The sequence below is a fragment of the Caretta caretta genome, chromosome 9, assembly GCF_965140235.1.
Source record: "Caretta caretta isolate rCarCar2 chromosome 9, rCarCar1.hap1, whole genome shotgun sequence".
NCBI lineage: Eukaryota > Metazoa > Chordata > Testudines > Cheloniidae > Caretta > Caretta caretta.
This window is the reverse complement of record NC_134214.1, coordinates 102788959-102804587: the sequence shown is the minus strand read 5'-3', so window position 1 is coordinate 102804587 and position 15629 is coordinate 102788959. Positions and strand designations below refer to the sequence as shown.

Sequence of the window (15629 nt, the reverse complement as noted above, 5' to 3'; positions counted from 1 at the left end):
CTAAAAAAAAAAAAAGATAAATTCGTGGAAGATAAATCCACCAATGGCTATTGATTAATACAGTCAGAGATGTGACCCTAAACCTCTGATTGCCAGGAGCTGGGAGGAGAAGACAGGTGGCTCATTCCTATTGCCCTCGTCTGTGCTCCCCGTGAAGGCCTGGTACTGGCTCCTGTCAGACAGAACCCTCGATGGACCATTGGTCTAACCCAGCATAGCCAATCTCATGTTGCGGTTTCAGTAATGTCAACTTTTTTATTTGCCCTGAAACTTTTCAATGCAGGGCATTTGTCAGAAAAACGATGCTGGAGCTCTCTCATCACCTTTAACTCTGAGGTGGGGGTCCATGCTGGCAACTTGTAACAGTCATTAGGCCGGAGGAGTGAGTGATGTAGCCTGGAGGATAGACTTGCCTAGGATCTGGGGGAGACAAGCTCACAGTAGCATTAAACTGTTTAATCAGGCTAGACTGAGAAATACCCCAGGGGCACTAAGGCACTCCCACGATGCAGGAGCCCCAAGTTCAAATGCCTTGTGTACATCAGCCAGAAGGTAAAAGTGACCCTGGGTCTTCTGTAGCCTAGGAGCATAAAAAAACCATGGTTCTAAGAGAGGTCCTCTTCTCCTCCCCACATCATGATTTTGTGAATCTAGTCCTTTGCGGATAATACATGAAATCAACATGAAAGTTTCAGGTTGAAACAAAATGTTTCATGTTGACCCACCTCTAAATATTGACATTTATTTGCTGTAAATCTCTGAAAAATTGCCATTTTAGTTTGACATGAATTTTTTTTCTCATTACTAGTGGAGGAGGAAAGAATACACAGCTCTACTTCTAGCTCTGAGGCTGCAATTAACAAACCAAACTTCTGTGGGACTCAGTTGGTTACTAAAGCTGTGTCCACGCTGCCACTTTTGGTGCTAAAACTTTAGTCATTCAGGGGTGTGAAAAAACAGCCCTCTAAGTGACAAGTTTTAGTGCAGGAAAGCATCAGTGTAGACCATGCTTCATCGCCAGGAGCCGCGTTCCCGGTAATAAAGCTACCACAGCCTGTGCAGGGTGGATTTTTTTAATCACCGGGAGAGCTCTTCCCCCGGTGACAAAGCGTGTCTACACTGCCCATGTTTCAGAGTAGCAGCCGTGTTAGTCTGCATTCACAAAAAGAACAGGAGGACTTGTGGCACCTGAGAGACTAACCCATTTATTTGAGCATGAGCTTTTGTGAGCTACAGCTCACTGCATCGGCTGCCTTCAGTGGAAAATATCCGATGAAGTGAGCTGTAGCTCACAAAAGCTTATGCTCAAATAAATGGGTTAGTCTCTCAGGTGCCACAAGTCCTCCTGTTCTTTTTGCACTGACCACCTCATAGCACGGCCACAGCAGCACTGTAACGGGGGCAGTGTAGACATACCCTAAGTGGCTCTGGCAGTATTTTAAATGCCCAAGCACTCAGCTTAGCCTGCTTTTTTGTTCACCATGAGGTGCTCAGAGGCTTGAAGATATTAGCATAGTCACTCATTACCATCACAGCAAGAGATCATAGAATATCAGGGTTGGATGGGACTTTAGGAGGTCATCTAGTCCAACCCCCTGTTCAAAGCAGGACCAATCCCCAACTAAATCATCCCAGCCAGGGCTTTGTCAAGCCTGACCTTAAAAATATGTAAGGAAGGAGATTCTACCACCTCCCTAGGTAACGCATTCCAGTGTTTCACCACCCTCCTAGTGGAAAAGTTTTTCCTAATATCCAACCTAAACCTCCCCCACTGCAACTTGAGACCATTACTCCTTGTCCTGTCCTCTTCTACCACTGAGAATAGTCTAGAACCATCCTCTCTGGAACCACCTCTCAGGTAGTTGAAAGCAGCTATCAAATCCCCCCTCATTCTTCTCTTCTGCAGACTAAACAATCCCAGTTCCCTCAGCCTCTCCTCATAAGTCATGTGTTCCAGACCCCTAATCATTTTTGTTGCCCTTCGCTGGACTCTTTCCAATTTATCCACATCCTTCTTGTAGTGTGGGGCCCAAAACTGGACACAGTACTCCAGATGAGGCCTCACCAGTGTCTAATAGAGGGGGGCGATCACATCCCTCGATCTGCTCGCTATGCCCCTACTTATACATCCCCAAATGCCATTGGCCTTCTTGGCAACAAGGGCACACTGCTGACTCATATCCAGCTTCTCGTCCACTGTCACCCCTAGAACTGTCACCCCTAGAACTGTCACTGTCACCGCAGAACTGCTGCCTAGCCATTCGGTCCCTAGTCTGTAGCTGTGCATTGGGTTCTTCCGTCCTCAGTGCAGGATCCTGCACTTATCCTTATTGAATGATGAGCAATGTCTCTACTTTTGCCCCATTAACAGTGGCCCTCCTGTTAGTCAGAGGGAAGGCAAGGTTCCACCATGTTTCTATTGCCCTATGGCGTTACAAAAGGCTGGGGCAACCTTCCCTACTTCCAAGGACCTGACTCAACCTCTCTAACATATTCAGATTCTCTCATCTGAAGGGGGAAAAGTTTAAGGTAATGGGCTTGTACTTTCCTTGAACCAGCAACTGTGGATTTAATCTGAGCTGCACCAGGAAGCTTTCTAGGCTACATGCTGACCACTGATTAAACAGCAAGCATGTGAGTCCCACTTCTGCCTCCTCCTCTAGCAGGAGTGAAGAACAGTAGCTCCTCTTACCTAAAAGGACAGTGGCAGTTACAATAGTCACTTCAAATTCCTGGCTCCTGCTGTTTTGTGTAGTCACTAACCTCATTGCAAAGTAGGTACCGAACCCTCCCCTTCTAGTGGGGCCTAGTTCCTGCTTGCTTTACACTCATGTCAGGCACCACAGAACCAGACCCCAAGACCTGGCCATGGCATTCACAGCTCTGCTAGCCTTAGCCTTTCCCAAGTATGGGCATCCCCTCTTACTCAGCTGGGAGCTGTAGACTTTTAGTCTGTTAATCCCTGTTCAGCAGCTAGTGTTTTTTGCATGTGTAAGCATTTGCCCAGGGCGGGAGGCATGCATGAGAAGTCAGTCAGGGAACTTTTGGAGTCACTAAGGAGCTGACCCCTTAGTGACTGAAGTTATCAGAAAGCTGCTTGAGTGCGGCTGCCCATTCACCAGCAGGTGGCACCCTACCCCACAACTGTCCTCTTACACAGGCTGCACAGCTGTGGCATGTGCCCCTGGGCTGGTTCCCCCCAGGGCCCCTGGCAGGGAGGGAGACCAAGAGCTTGGCACCTGACTGATTAAACCAGACGCTCCTCCCCTCAACCCTTGAGCTGTAGCAGAGGAATGTTCTCTCTGGGGTCTGTTTTCAGAAACACCTTCGGTTCTGCTGCAGAGGGAGGAGGCAGGGCGGCACTCCAGAGCAGTGGTTCTCAACCTGTGGTACAAGTATCCCTAGGGATACACACAGGTCTTCGGGGGGGGGGAGACGGGGGGACATCCACTCAGCTAGCTATTTGCCTAGTTTTACAACATAAAAAGCACTAGGGAAGTCAGTACAAGCTAAGATTTCAGAGAGTCAATTATTTGTTTATACAGCTCTGTGCTATACACTGAAATGTAAGTACAATATTTATACCCCAATTGATTAATAATGATATGGTGAAAGTCTCATGTTGCACCCCCATGCCTAAATTCCATAAGTAAGCAGGTCCACGCTGATTATTGCACTATTGCTGCCAAAAGTGAGACAGCAGATCCCATGGCCCACAGCTGTGAGCTCAGCTGCCACTCACTGTCTCTTCTTAAGCATAAAGCAAAAAGTACCATCACTCCCTCATTTGGGATTCAGGCCATCAGGGCCCATGAGCCATGGGGGCAATGCACAGAGCAGTTGCCAGCCTAGTATGATTCCTTCTCACTGCCTTGTGCACACAGCTGTGTTGGCAGAGGCAGGTGAGAGCTGCTTTGTAACAGTGGAGTGTTCCCAAGTTTTCTGGTGGGAGGAATGGTATGTACTAGTCCATGGAGAGCAACAAACAGTACTGGAATAGTTAGTGTCCACAGCTAGTCCATGGCCCCATTACAGGACAGGTTTGGGTACAGCTCTTGCAATAGCAGGAGTACTAAAGATGTAATGGAAATGGGGACACCGTTCAAGCAGTACCCTGCTCTAGGTCAAATTTCCTCCCCTTCTCCATTTACACTGACCTGCACTTAGCCTCTCACCAGATGCTGTGGCCAGGAAGCAGAATAAGGCAGGTGGAGTGCCCCCTCCTGGCACTTCTCACAGGTTGCATGCTCTCTACCCCAACAATTTCTAGCCCCACTTTCCTCTGGAGGCAGCAAGGGAGGGCCAGGGGTGAAAGTAACTTAACGGACTTAGCAGTACGCAGGGTGACCAGGGTGAGGGGGGCAACTCTGGGCCCCTAGAAGGGGCAGGGCTGGGGCCAGACTCCCCTAGCCAGCCCTTCAGTGCTGCCCAACCCATGCTGCCTGGGGCTCCGGTGGCATGGAGGTCCAGCCACTGCTGGGAGCCCTGGGCACTTTTAAATTGCCAGGCTGTGAGGCAGCTGCCCCTTTTGTGCCCTCCCCATCAGTGGCCTTGCCCATACAGTTGGCTGTGTACCAGCTTTCTTACCAGTATGCCATACTGGCTTACTTTCACCTCTGGGGAGGGCAGGACATTTGTTCAACCTCATGCTGCAGTATTTAAAACAATCTCTAATTAGGGATTAGGATGAGCCCCTGAGGGTGGGTGTTATCCTACATCTGCTAAGTGGGGTTCTTACACCTTACTCTGAATCATCTGGTGCTGCTCACAGAGGGGTCACTGGGCTAGATGGACCTTGGCTTTGATCTAGTCTAGCAGTACATATGTGCCTAAAATAAGACTAGGCCCAGGTGAGAGCTGCCTCCCACCGAGCTGCTCAGCTCTGGACTGGAGGGTGGGAGCCTCATGAACAATGTCAGTCTGAGTGTTGTTATAAACAGACAAGACTCTAGCTCAGAGGTATAAAGCCAGGGCAAGCTAGGGTGACAAAGCATCTAAAATACCCATTCTCATTTCAACCATCTGCCTTGCATTCCCTCCATGTGCCCTGCTGTGTTCTGTCCCAGTTTAATGTAGCCACCTGGCAGTAGATTAGCCTTCCCAATTAAAGTCTTAAATGGAGCTTTTCTTTAGCACAGCACATCTGACACTGCAAGCGTTTGGTCATGCAGGGGGAATGCCCCCCTCAGAGCAGAAATAGCTAATGCTCATTTAAAGGCCACTCAGCAGCCTGTGTGCTGCAACTGGGAGACACCCACCCCCATTAATGTCAGTGACACTGTTATCCTTGGGTTTGAGCCAAAATTGTAGGAGAAATCCACCCATATGATGCTCATTGGCTGGAATGGAGCAACCAGCCCCTGCCACCAGTGGGCAGCTGCAGGACAGAGAAGGTCCCCTTTCAGAATTCTATTTGCATTAATTATTGTAACTCTTGGTATTCTTGTTATCCATATAAATGTCCAGTCATACTCAGTCTAAATTCTTTGGTCCAGTGACATTCTGTAGCAGTAAGTTCCACTAATTGGTACATGAAAAAGTATTTCCATTTATTGGTTTTGAATTTCCCACCATTTAATTTAATGTCTCCTGCCTCCTGTATCATGACAGACAAATAAGTCCATCCACCTTCTCAAAGATTTATTATTTCATATACTTTTATCATTTCTTTTTACCCTCTCCTTTCTAAGATAAATCCAAAGAGACTGGGAAAGATTGGTTAAGTTTTCCTCTGACCTCTCCCACACCCCTTAATTCTGCAATAACCTTTTCACAATAGGGTGACTAGTACCATGCACAGTACCAGCTGAGGGCGTACTATTTTAAGGCCAGAAGGGACCATCCAGACCGACTTCCTGCATAACTCAGGCCAGAGACTTTCCACCAGCACTTCCTCCAGCAAACCCAGAACTTCTCACTGAGCTGGAGCAGATCTTTGCCTTTCTAAATCTTCATGTGAAGACTTCAAGCAATGGAGAAGCCACCATGTCCATCAGCACATTGCTCCAATAGATAATTTCCAACACCTAAATTGCACCTTGTTCCTAGTATGAACTGATCAGGCTTCCACTAGAGCTTGTTCTGCCTTTGTCTGCTGAATTAAAGAACCCTCTGAAATGAGAAGTCTTCTCCCTACATAGGTACTTCTGGACTATCATCAACTCACTGCTTAAACTTCTATCTGATGAAGCTCAGTCTATTGAACATCTTTAGTCTCACAGTCAGACAGGTTTTCCAGACTTTGTGATTCTTACTGCTCTTTCCTGACCTTCCAATTTGTCAATATTTTTAAGTTGTGACCCCATAACTTGACACCGTATCCCAGTAAAAGCCACAGTAGTGCTGTATACAGTGGTAGTAACATCTCATCACTCCTAACTTTTTTTTGACCTGCATATACATCTTAACATCAGTGGCTAAGAGCAAACATGCATGGTGCTGGGAGCTCATAGTCCCTTGGTTTCCACCATGACCTGTAAATCCCTTTGAGTCACTGCTATCCAGGATGCAGTTCCCATGCTGTGTGGCCTACGTCCTTTGTTCCTAGATGCAAGATCTTGCACATGGCTGTGTCTCATAGGTATGGTCGTGGGATAGCTCCAAGCCCACAGGAACTGACATCAGCAGGTGCTCCCTGGCTGGAGCCCGAACAATGGAATAGCCATCCTCTTTTTGATGACTGTGCTGGTGGCATATGCTGCAGAGATGAGCTTGCTCCTGAAGTGCTTGGCTACCCTAAGCAAGCCTCAGCAGCTGCTGCGGGAATGGGTGACCAGAAGGCAGAGAGACTAGGAACCCTTTAGTTTGTACACTTAGAGTTAGAATCCCCAGGAATTGCTGACACTGGTGGAAGCTGCCTGATCCGAGTCCTGAATACAGGTAGGGTGGGAAGCAAGAATAAGGTGGGCTATTTCCTGTACTCTGATTAGGAAGGGACTGGTGGTGAGTGGCTCCTACCTTTGGGATGGTTTCTACACAAGATGAGCCCTTCAATTATTGCATCCCTTCAAGACTGTCTAGGAGCCAGCAGCACCATTTGCCCTTACACCCAGCCTGTGGGAGCAGTGCGGGGGAGCTCCTCACACAGCATCCTGGGAGTCTCAGGGCAGCGTCCATGCACTGCCTCTTCCACCTCAGGCTGGCGCAGGGACATTCAGATCAGAGTGCACAGCCCCAGCAGCCAGCTGAAATCAGAACATGAGCTGCGTCTCACCAGCAAAACAGACACCAGAAACTGCACGAGACACAGAGCAAAGGATTACAGATCTTTATTTGTCAAACTTTCCCCCTAGTCTAGCACATTCTACACAGTCTCACTAGCACAGATGGAAACAGAGCCTGTAATAGTTCGGAAATCACCAGGAGAGCAAACAAAAAGCAGAGATTTAAAAAGTAAAAAACTTCATGAGAAATGACTGAACGAGAGTGCAGCTGGGGCAGGTGTGGGAACCTATGCCAGCTGGTGCTGCCTACGCTATGGGAACGGGGGGCCTGTGCCAGCAACAGAGAAACCCTGCTTGTGAGCAACAGGCTGACACTCTTAGCATGTTGGTGCAGGCATCCCACTATGAGAGCAAAGAGGCTGGGGCCATCGTCCAGAGGGAGTGGAGAATGACGACAATACTGTCCTGGAAAGAGTAGATCATGGGACCATTTCCTATCTTTGCAGTCTAATGAAAAAGCCTCCTTCCAAACTGATGCACCCTCCAAGCATCTAAATCCCCCTCTAGGCACTGCTGGTGCTTCACCATACAGCACTCAGCTGATTGCAAACATCCCCAAGCTACATGCCATGAAACATGCTGTCAATAGCCTTTGCAAGACCACCATGAACACAGCTCTGCAAGCAGCTGCTTCACCCTCTTGGCCTTTTATACACCTGGGCTCCCTCCTTTCACCTCAGCACCAAGGTGTGTATCAGTCAGTCACTGACACCACCCATTTCTGTCAGCACAATGACTAAATCAGACTGTCCCATGCAGAACCTCTTCCCCTTAGGATGTACCCTGGCACAGGGAGTGAAGTAGCCTGGGTGCTTTGAGAGGGATCCCTTTTCCCACAGAACGTGTTACTGCAGGTGGAGAGGAGGGGTGGCAGTGGGTTCCATGCACTGACGGATTATCACAAGGACAGACCTCTCCACGAAATCCATCTTTTAGGCTACATCTATGATTACAGCAGCATGCAGAGTACAGGCACTACCCATGTAGCTACATGGCACATGAAAGGCTTTGGCAATAGGGAGCTCCCGGAGCCTTTCCCCGCAAGAACCTTTCCCTGCAGTGGGGAGGTAGCCGGACACTACACTGCTAAAAACAGCAATGTAGACATGGGAGGCACTGCTTCAGTGTGTAGAAACATGTAGGGTATACACCCTGGGCATTCAGGGTACTCTAGATGCCTAAACTCTCTCTCTCACCATTCACACTGCTATTTAGACCCATGCCAGCGGGATGCGCAGTGTCTGTACTCAACATGGTACCATCCATATAGACACAGCCTTACACAGTGGATCAAGGATTTAATTTATCATCATCAAGCTTTTCAATGTAATCACAACACCAATCCATTTTCCTACCTCAGATGGAGTTTGGGTAGGGGGAAAAGACCTGAACCCCAAACTATCCCACTCATGCTCATGTCCCACAACTATAAATGATGGATCCAAACTCTCACTTTATTTTTATCAGAAATAAAGCAACAAGGCTCAAGACAGTCCTTTCAGAGCTACTGCATCAGACTGGTATGAGTGCCTCTGCCTTTTGAGGCCCCCCCAGGTCCACGCTGCAATGCACAGGGACTTCTGAGGGCAATACCACCTGGAGCAGGACAATAAATAAGCAACTAAATTTAAAAATAAGAATTCATGGCCTAAATAAAATCTTTCTAGGCATTTCCTTTGGAAAAGCTGATTAGTGCTGCATGCTTCTAGTATGCACATCATTTATAAGATACACGGTCTCCAGAACCCTCCCTCTGTTTTAGTTTCTCGTCAGGATGGTTTGTTTGCTAATTTAAAAACAGTGTAGCATGAAGTGACAACCTGACAAAGGGGAGAGTGAAGGGTTCCAATAAGCTTTGGCTATTCAGAGTTGTTAGCGACAGTAAGACTAGGGCCACTTGAAGGTATCACAGATCCACAGAGTGCCTCAAGGAGGCTGCTGAACGCAGGTGTACACAAAGGCAATGGGTTTGCCTCTTGCTGGCTCCACAGGCCGATAGTGCACAGAATCCTTCGTGGCACTGAGCAGCTCGACACTATGAACAATTGTGGTTGAATCCAGGAATGGAATAATTAAGTGTGGCCTGAGCTCAACTAGCCTATAAGGATGAAGAGACACCACACAGCACCGTACTATATCAGGCCTTGTGCTTACAGCCCTGCATCCCCTACCAGCTAACTCTCTCAGGCACGCACCCAGAAGGACAGGGCCACCTCAGAACACAGCTGTCCCCCACCCACACTATGTAAAGTGATTCTATACATGGAATTCTCCACCAGGCCCTACATCAGAATGAGGGCTGGACGCTTCACTACAGGTTACCCACAAGCACTTGGGGCAATGCTCAAGGCTACAGGAGTACAATATTTATGGACAGAGCTAGTCAGAAGTTTGGAAAAGGGCATAAGAGGCTCAACTGCCAGATTCTTCCTCCCCTTGCCCTCATCCATTCCCATTCACTAGATCCACCACTCTGCCCTTGTACAGGAGAAGGGCTGATTTGCCTTTAAATGGAGTGCCACCTTCACAGTAGGCTGAGCCCTGCTGCTTTTGGCTCCACTGGAAGTCTCCCATACTGGCTTTCTTAACACCTATGAGCAACCGAGTGTGAACCTCAAACACTGCCGTTTGCTGCTGCAGTGAGGAGATGGAAAGCAAACCCTGAACAGGCCAGAGACAGCGGCAGGACACAAGCACCACCATCTGTTCTGCCCCCTGCAGATGAGGCTGCCAAAATGCTTAGCTACCAGGGAAGATACCGAGAGATAAACCATTTGTGCCTATGCCCGATGCAGCTGTATAGGGACGTGCTGTAGCATTACTGGTCACTTCCTGCTGTGGCCGTCTCTGGGTGGAGCAATGGAGTGTCTGGCTGAAGTTCGGGTTCCAGACACCAGGAAGAGGCAGCAGCAGCAGCGAGGCTTGGAGTCTGCTTCTCAGTGGGCATTTAACTCCCTAAGGGACAGGTCTCAGTCCACCCTAAGTGCAGTAAGTGCTCTGTGAGAGTATCCCAGTGAGAGACGGTACAGCAAGGGTCCAGCAGGGAGAGGTAGCAGCTACAACAAACTCCATCTCTTAAAGCCAGTGAAGCAGCAATTCCAGTGACTCTCGCTAGGCCTGACTGCAGCTCGCTCCTAGAGCTACAATGGGTCAAGGCAAGACACATTTGTGAGAAAAGCCACCTAATTGCCTAGCTCCCAGGAGTGCAATATCAGTGCACAGACCCCATGGCCCACAGGCTGTAACAGGCACCCAAGTGGGTTAGTGCACTAACATGCTGCTGTTTGAACTGGACAACTTGAAAGAAAGCTCTAAAGCAGACTGCTTACAACGCACAGATATGCTCACTAATGGCTCTGGCTTGCACTGGGTTTGTAGGTCTGAGGTACTGGTAACTAACAGTACAGTCCTGCGCCTTTAGGCTTTGTCTTCGCTGCTGACTAACCACAGCGTAAGCCATCATGGGTCACTGAACACATGCTAGCCTAACCAACTAACGCACAAACACATTGTCAATGTCAGCATGCTGTGTCACACCCCCACTGGTGCTCTACGTGGCTGTGAGAAGCAATACAGCTAACGTGGGCACTATCCTGAGATTCATAGTGCCACAACTCACTGCATTGTTCTATTCTCACATTCACAGGGTGTCTACCCACGCTGGCGATTGCAGGAGTAAGTGGTCTAGGCCCGGGAAATTCACTGGTGGCATTAACCATGCTGGTATGGTGGGTCAGGTGCCCAAGGAAAGGATCCAGCTTGCCCTAATAATCAGACCATCAGCCACTGTTCTTTATGAAGGCAATGTGCACAATTAGTGCACAGGACAGGATGCCCGGGGCTTGTGGGAAGGGATTGGAGGACTATCATCTATCAGTTGCGCTGATTGACCATGGCTAAATGTTTTCACTGCCATTACTCCAGTTTAGCAATGCATGGGATAAGCTAACTCCAGGTCTGCCTATTGTTCGGAGTGTGATGGTTGCATTACCAGACAGTACAGCAAGATGTATGTGGGTGTGAACCCAGGGCATGTTACTGTGAAAACGCACACCTGAACTCAAGTCTTCAGTAAAGAGAAAGCCTTAACGTAGTTTCCAATGAGTGTTCCCAAAAAGGATCTAGTGGCAGATGAGGCTCAAGGAAAGACTGCTCCAGAGGCCTCATTTTGGGTGGCCAGACATACCATTCTTGTTCAGGTCTCCCGTAGTTCTAGTGAAACCCTGAAACAACATGCAGAGAAGGCAGCAAAGCAATGCAAACTTTCAGCACCTCACCACATAAACCTTCCGCAAGAAGTCTCATCTACCATCTGCAGAAAGAATGCTGGAGACTTTCTGCATTAACAAATCGGATAGAACACTGCAAAGAATTATCCCCTCCCCCAAATCCTACCACCGCAAACACCCAAAAGCTGAAAGACAACTGCCAGCTGACGCTCATAGCCCCTTCAGGTCCTGGCCAGGACAAAAACTGTCCACAGGTCAGAACCCCAATCAGACTCCTCCAGCATTGCCTACAGGACTAGAATTAGCAAGTAGTAGCAGAAAAACTTCAGTAACAAAAGGAAAAGCTATAGAAACCAGGACAACCAGGTTGTCAGCTACTAAAGCAGACTGAACTCCTGGCCTCAAAATAGTTGGGGACGAAGGTTGCAGAGAGTGTCAGCAGGCCTGGCTCAAATCAGCCTCCCTCATTAAGAGGTTAGGGAACCTAAGCCTCTGAAGCATCAGCCGCAGCCCAGCTACTCTAGGGCTTACCATACCCAGCTTATCCCCTGTTAATGATTAGCCAAGAGCACAAGGTTAGGGGATACTTAGTGGGAGTGTTCAATCACATGGCCAGAGACTGATCTGCAGCAGTCTGATTTCTGTAAACACCTCTCCCATTTGATTTGAAGAGTGTGGCTATTCCCCAAACACTCTGAAGTGTCTCCCCCACCCCTTCCCAAACTGTATTCACACTCCATAACCCCAAGCTTGTTCCCAGCCTCACTGTAGTGTTCATGTGGTATCAACAGGATAAAGCTGCAGAAAAAAAAGTGAATAATCTTGTTTCTCAATTTAAATATATATATAAAATATATATATTTTAAAAGGTTTAGAAAAAGCTTCTAATTTGTAGCTAGTTTTACATATAGATTACAAGAAATGTACAACTCCCTCCTCACACAGTTCCGAACTGGGGGGCCTGCCAGTTCTTCCCCCAATCAGACACATAATTGAATGTCAAGTGTATTTATTCTCAGCACGGCTTTGAAAGGCAAATCTGCCATTGGTACCACCTTCTTAGGGGGAGAGATACCCAGTAAGCCAAGGGAGACATGTGGTTACATTGGCTTTCAATATAGAAAGCCCTTAGATTAGTAAAAAAATATTTCATCTATAGAAAATGCCCTTCTGAAAAGCAACCAGGGCTCTGTTAAGGCCACACCCAGGCTTCCCCTTTCTCTGCTGTATCAAGACAGCCCAGAAACAAACTCCCAAAGATGTTTTGGAGTCCCAGCAACAACAATCAGCACCTGTGTCTACTTTCCAGCAGCCTGCTGTAACAGGAAAGTGCTTAGAACAGCACAGGACTTCTCTAGAACATGCTACGCATTCAACGGGCCCAGTTGGCACAGTGAAATTAAACTGTATGTCCTCCTCTTCTGCCTAGGTGAGTAAAGGGAAGCCTCCCTGGCTGCCACCCGCCCAACCCTTCAGATGGGTGCAGAATGGTGGGGTACTTTGAAACCGATCCATCTGGCACCCTACCCTATTCCTAATAGGCTTCTGCCAAGAGGCTCCTTCCAATTCTTCTAAAAGTCTGTGGAGTACAAGCACAAGGCTGGAGGCTGAAGGAAGAGGCCCAGCTACTCCATCCCAGAGGGCAAGGTGGGGACAGAATAGGCCCCTTCTGACAGCCTGAGACATTGGGCGAACTGCTGCTATGGCAGAGATAAGGCAGCCTCCAACACATCCACCCTTTGTGTGGGATAACGCTGTTGTCTGGCATAACAGCCTTTGGCCAAGCTTGGGGATTTTCACCAGAGCTCCTCTTCGAATGTGCACAGCCCCGGGGCTTCTGCAGAAGATCCATGGCAGGTCAGGATTTTTAGGAAGAGAAGCAGCACACAACAGGATTTTTTTCAAAACTCTTCCTATTGCAAACAGGCGCAGATTTGCCCCCTTCCTCCCAGGTGGGCAGTTCTGTCTGCCCCAGGCATGGCGTGCAGAGAAGCTGTGTCCAGTGCGCTCTGTTTATTCAGACTCTGCCAGGGGTGGGAAGCGAAGTCAGGACCCAACATTCAGAAACCTGAAGGACACTAGGAAGAAGAAAAACAAAGCAGGTGGTTAGATCTCAGCCTCAAATGGAGCTGTGGACAGAAACGATTTGGGGGTAATTATCATTAAGCAGAAGCATCCTATTCCAGTTGGGGATGCACACGCTGAGAAACCTCTGTAGGGGAAGAGATTTCACACCAATGCAGGGTGAAGTATACAGCAAGACCCTGTCCACACTCAGAGCGGGATTGAGCGGAGGGGAAAGCAAAGGGAACAACACAGGGTCTCAAAAGTGAGTGCTCCCCAGAGGAGCTAAAGCAAGACTGCTTAGCCTGAAGAGCTTTGCTTAAGGAAGGGTCCTGATAACACTAGAACTAGGAGGAGAAGCAGCCAGACGGGAAAGTCACTCTTCCCTTTTGGGCAGCCACCAGAGTTAACTGCAAGAGAAACAGACTGTGGCTGAGCATGGGTCTCCTGGGCCCTGCACACCAGGAAGAGCCTTTCACCTGCACGGCCACTTTAAGAAGCTCTGTTTGAACACATCAAAAACTACAAATGCACATTTCGGACTACAGTCAAAAGACCAGTCTTACAGGAAAACCTTCCCAGGCTTGGTCCCTCACCATAGCCACAGCATCAGCCTACAAGCAGCCAAAAGAGGAAGAACAGCTCCTTCTAATAACCCTTTGGAATAGTTAATCAACGGCTAAGAGAGAAAGATTAGGATGGGAACCTCCACTTGTGAGCTTTTGACCTGCTTCAGAAGGCAGTGTCAAAACGCCAGTGGAGCACATGGAGGACTGACTTGTAAAGCCATCCAAGCAACACCAGCATTGCAGCATCTAGCAACAGCACGGTGGAGACAACTGTGGGGGGTGGGAGGGGATGTTACTCATTTCTGTATAGGGAACAAAGGTACAAGAGTGAGCAGCCCTGGGAAAAGCACAAAAGCAACTGAGCAGATTCCTCTTTGAAGTTCTGGGGGGGAGAGGGGGAGGGGAGGAGTACGTGTCAAAACCCAGCCTGGCGAGCAAGAGAGAGAGAGACAGAACCAAGAGTGGGCTGTGGTCAAGGGACATAGGAGGTTCTGTGGGCAGTAAGGAATCTGTACAGACAGTTTTATTTCACCATTTTGAATCATTCAACTAGCATGAAAAACTCCACCAGGAATTGATGGAGAAGGTTTTGGATTTCCCATTTGCCTAGGGACAGAAAGTAAATGTATAGAAAATAGGCAGCTCCTTTCCCATGAATGGCGCACAACTAAATCACCAGAAATCAAGTATGCACTGAGAAACAGTAATCAGAAATCTGGAAACAAGGAGCCAAACAAGACGACTTTGCGCTATTCAAGTGGGACCAAGTGCCAGCCCCACGTGTCCAGCTCAGGATCACAGGTCCTCTAAAATGCTTAGACTAAGCACTGAGAGAGGATGATTGATCTTCTAGGTCTGTAGGCACCATACATACAAGTGGCTGTGTATAACAAACTCCACACTGTGGCTCCATAGTCTTTTTGCGTTACCCTATTAAATCTATGGTGGAGGACTCTCATAAGTCACTTTGTATAACATCTGGTATGCACCCAGTGCTTTAACGAACAGAACAACAGGCTCTTGCTCCAAGGAGCTGACGACACAGCCAGAGGGACAGGGTTCACATTCTCAGGGAAGGACAAGTATTCCCACCACATGTGCCAAAGGGAGCTGAAGGGGGGTGGAAATTATTTTTGTTGTTAGGCTGTGATTCAGCTTGGATGCAGAGAAGGCAGTGTTTTCTGAGCTCAGAACGGAGAAAACTCCTGGCTTCAAATTAACTCCCTATGAGACTTTGAGCACATCACTTAACCTCTGTTCAGATTTCCCCATTTGTAAAGCTGGGCTGAAAATCCTGACCTACCTCCTAGGGCTCATAGGAGGGTTTGCTAAGCACTGTGACGTGCCTGTGTCAGCTTGGGGGCCTCTCTTTGGAGATGGGGCCTTGCTGCGCCCCTTGAGAGCTTGTGTTTTATTTTTGGGCACTATTAGGAAGTGGTAAGTTAGGCTGCTATTTGACTCCCTTTACCTCCTGAAGGGGAACGCTTCCCAACGTCCAGATTCATTTAGGCTCTGTACACACCACACGGCATGACGACAGTGGT

General features: G+C 48.3%; 1 protein-coding gene across 2 annotated transcripts in view; it reads right to left on the bottom strand.

Moving 5' to 3' along the window:
- Positions 1 to 7252: 7252 nt before the first annotated feature.
- Positions 7253 to 15629, bottom strand: part of FOXO4 (forkhead box O4) — a 31040-nt gene continuing 22663 nt past the window's right edge. For both annotated transcript variants that reach the window (XR_007358631.2, XM_048865523.2), the window contains one exon: positions 7253 to 13530. The gene's annotated coding sequence lies outside the window, so the exon portion shown is untranslated. The remainder of the gene's footprint in view (positions 13531 to 15629) is intronic.